A 3,789-nucleotide genomic window follows, 5' to 3' on the forward strand; every position below is an offset into this window, starting at 1 on the left:
TGTTTAGCTTTCGGTAATCGATGCAAATCCTCCATCCTGTAACTGTTCTAGTTGGTATCAATTCGTTATTCTCGTTCTCTATGAATGTGATACCTCCCTTCTTTGGCACGCACTGGATTGGACTTACCCACGAACTGTCTGCGATGTGATAAATGATTCCCGCATCTAACCACTTGATAATCTCCTTTTTCACTACGTCCTTCATGATGGGGTTTAGTCTTCGTTGTTCATCAATTGTCCCTTTTTCGCCATCTTTTAGGATAATCTTGTGTATGCATACAGATGGACTAATACCGCGGATATCGGATATGGTCCTTCCGATAGCCTTCTTGAATTGTTTCAACACCAAGATAAGTTTCTCTTATTGCTCAGTAGTTAACTCTGCTGAAACAATCACAGGCAGAGTAGAAGAGTTACCTAAATAAACATATTTCAAATGTGAGGGAAGTAGCTTCAATTCTAATTTAGGTGGCTCCTCGATTGACGCTTTTGGTTAGGCATAATCTCTTTTCTCTAACTCTAAAGATTTAAAGCAGGATTGCGGATTAAATCCCATTTGATTACTTTCTAACAAAACTAAGTATTCATCATCCTCTTCATCATTTGGAGGATTTGATGTCAAAATTTGTTCCAAAGGATCTTCAACGTAGTTGAGCTCCTTTTCCACTATTAAATCCTCCAAATCAGATACTACAGAATAATCATCAATTGTGTCAGGAAATCACATATACTTAAAAATGTTAAATGTTACCTGATCATCCTGAACATGAATAGTAGCTTGCCCTTCTGCACATCAATAAGGGTCCTTCCAGTTGCTAAGAATGGTCTTTCTAGGATAATCAACACTTCTTTTTCTACTTCAAAGTCTAGGATAACAAAATCAGCAAGGAAGATAAATTTATCTACTCGTACCAATACGTCCTCGATTTTTCCTTCTGGATGTACTAAAGATTGATCTGCTAGTTGAAGTGTAACCGTAGTAGGTCTAACTTTACCTATCCCTAACTTTCTAAATATTGACATAGGTATTAAGTTTATACTTGCACCCAAGTCACATAGTGCCTTACCACAATACATTCCTCCAATGTTGCAAGATATGGTAAAACATCCAGGATCCTTCAATTTTGAGGTAGTTTGTCTTAAAGATATACGCTGTATTCCTTCGTCAGAGCTACCGTCTCAAATTTCTAAGTCTTCATTTTTTGGACAGGATATCCTTCATGAATTTGTCGTAGTTTGACATTTATTCAAGTGCTTCAACTAATGAGATGTTGATGTAAAGTTGCTTGAGTATGTCTAGGAATTTCTTGAATTGAATTTCCTACTTCTACTTCTGAAGTCTTTGAGGGTAGGGTGGTGGAGGTTTCTTTATTGGAACTGGTTGATTCATTTTCTGCAGCAATTCTGCATCTAACAGAGTTGTTAGCTAATCAGAATTAGCTGGTTTTGGAATTACCTCGCCGGCTTTTGCAGATTCTAGTTCTTGTGAAACTGGTATTTCAACACTCGGTTGAACTTCCTCTCAGTCTTGAGCATCAGCTGGCTCTTTTTCAGCTTCGATAGTGTTGGGCTCTAATGTCTTTCCACTCCTTAATGTTAATGCTTTGCAATGTTCCTTCCCCGGATTTCTTGGATTCTCCGTATCACTGGGTAAAGCACCTTGTGATCGGTTCCTAAGTTCAGTTACAAACTGGCCCATTTGGTTTTCCAAATTCTTCAATTAACTGCTTGGATTTGAATTAAGGCATCATTCTTCGCCATGTATGCCTTCAGCAGATTCTCCAAGCTACTGGATGGTTCAGCTTGAACTAGGTTTTGAACTTGTTGGGAAAAACTAGGTGGCTGAGTCGGTCTGGATTGGGCGTAGTTGTTACTGGTTCAAGCCCCTTGGTTACTCTAGGAAAAATTCGGGTGGTTTCGCTATGATGGGTTATAGAAGTTGGATTGTAGTCCTTGCCTTCCTCGATTTTGGTTCTAGTTACCCATGTAATATACGGATTCAGGGTTCGATAGACATTCTTCAAACAAATGTCCTTCTCCACAATAAACATAGGCTATACTCTCAAGTTGGTGAGGTAGTTGGGCTACAAAACTGTTAGACCCATTAGTGGTAAGATTCTTAAGCATTGAGGATATTGAAGATACCTGAGATGCAAGTGAAGTGAGAGCGTCCACTTCATGTATTCCAGCGACTCATCTTCCTGACGCGGCTTGATTGGTTAGCCATTAATAATTGTTATTGGCAATCCTCTCGATGATTTCATAAGCCTCATTATAAGACTTAGAAAGGAGAGTACCGTTAGCAGAAGCGTCCACTACCATCCTTGTGTGAGCATTGAGACCATTATAAAATGTCTCAAGTTGGATACAATGTGGGATTCTGTGATGAGGGCATTTCTGTAATAGTTCTTTGTATCACTCCCATGCCTCATACAAGGACTCATCATCCATTTGTTGGAAGGCAGTGATCTCATTCCTCAACTTAGCATTCTTGCTAGGCGGGAAATGCTTCATGAGAAATCTTTCGGCTAACTCTTGCTATGTAGAAATTGAGTTTGGTGGCAATGAATTCAACCAGGCTCGAGCTCTGTCCCTTAGTGAGTACGGGAACAACTTCAATTGTAATGCATCTTCGGATACTCCAACTAATTTGAAAAAGTCGCTCACCTCCATAAATAGTCTTAGGTGAAGATAAGGATCTTCAGTAGGCATTCCACTGAATTGGCCCACAGTCTGAAGCATCTGGAACATGACTGGCTTCAGCTTGAATTGTTGTGCCTCGATTTCGGGTATCCTAATGCCCAGATTAAGATCGTTAAATACTGGCACAGCATATTGTCTTAAGGTTCTATCCCTATCATCAGCAATAAGAATAGGATTTTGAGCAGGGCTTGTTCCATTTCCTTGGATCGGATTTTCAAAGTTCATTTCTTTGGTTTTGTTTGGTTCGCTTGTCTTCTTCGTTGTCGAAAGGTTCGTTCTATCTCAGGGTCTACAGCGAGTAAGTCAATAATCTGGTCAATGTTCATAAACACCTAAAATTATCAGAGAAAAATTAATTAAGTTAAAAATTAAACAGAAAAATAAACCAAAATGTAAAACTAACAAATTCACAAATAATGGCTTTTTAAAACAATCCTCGGCAACGGTTCCAAAAACTTGGAATGACGGAAAAATGTGCAAGTGTACACAATCGCAACAAGTAATAAAGTGACAAGTAATGTCGAGTTATCGTACCCACAGGGACTGTAAAAAGAATTATTTATGAAATTAATTGTAAAACACTTTGGTGAGGTAAAAATAAATTGGTTTTAAAATATGGTCAAAAACTATTTCAAAACTAAGTAAATAATTAAAATAAAACAAAAGGAGTTCTAATGCATGATTTCAAATAAGATTTAATCAAGGTAACATACTTGTGTTAGATTAATTATATTCCTTTAACTTAGAATAATACAACTCATGTTTACATTGTTACTAATAAATTCACAGCAACTCAGTAATTGGCTAACTTCTGAACATACTCACATACAAAAGTCCATTCATCTCTTGACATATCCCTATGTCAATTCAATTAACTAAACAGATTCTAATAAGCAAACATGTTATTGCACATACATACTCACTAAATTGAACTAATCTCTTGCATATCCCTATGTCAATTCAAACGATTAATTAAATCTAATAAGCATATAGAAGACTATGTGAGGTAACAAGGCATTCCTACCTTGAAACAGTTTAATCACAATAATCTTGCATGTTATGCAAGGCAACAATATCTCCAGATAC

General features: G+C 37.4%; 1 non-coding gene across 1 annotated transcript; it reads left to right on the plus strand.

Annotated features, from left to right (window-relative positions):
- The first annotated feature begins 2,377 nt into the window (after positions 1 to 2,377).
- Positions 2,378 to 2,484, plus strand: LOC128285896 (small nucleolar RNA R71). Its single transcript, XR_008276443.1, has one exon. It is a non-coding gene; the product is annotated as a small nucleolar RNA R71 (small nucleolar RNA).
- The last annotated feature ends 1,305 nt before the right edge of the window (positions 2,485 to 3,789 follow it).

This window comes from Gossypium arboreum, chromosome 12 (assembly GCF_025698485.1).
Source record: "Gossypium arboreum isolate Shixiya-1 chromosome 12, ASM2569848v2, whole genome shotgun sequence".
Classification (NCBI taxonomy): domain Eukaryota; kingdom Viridiplantae; phylum Streptophyta; class Magnoliopsida; order Malvales; family Malvaceae; genus Gossypium; species Gossypium arboreum.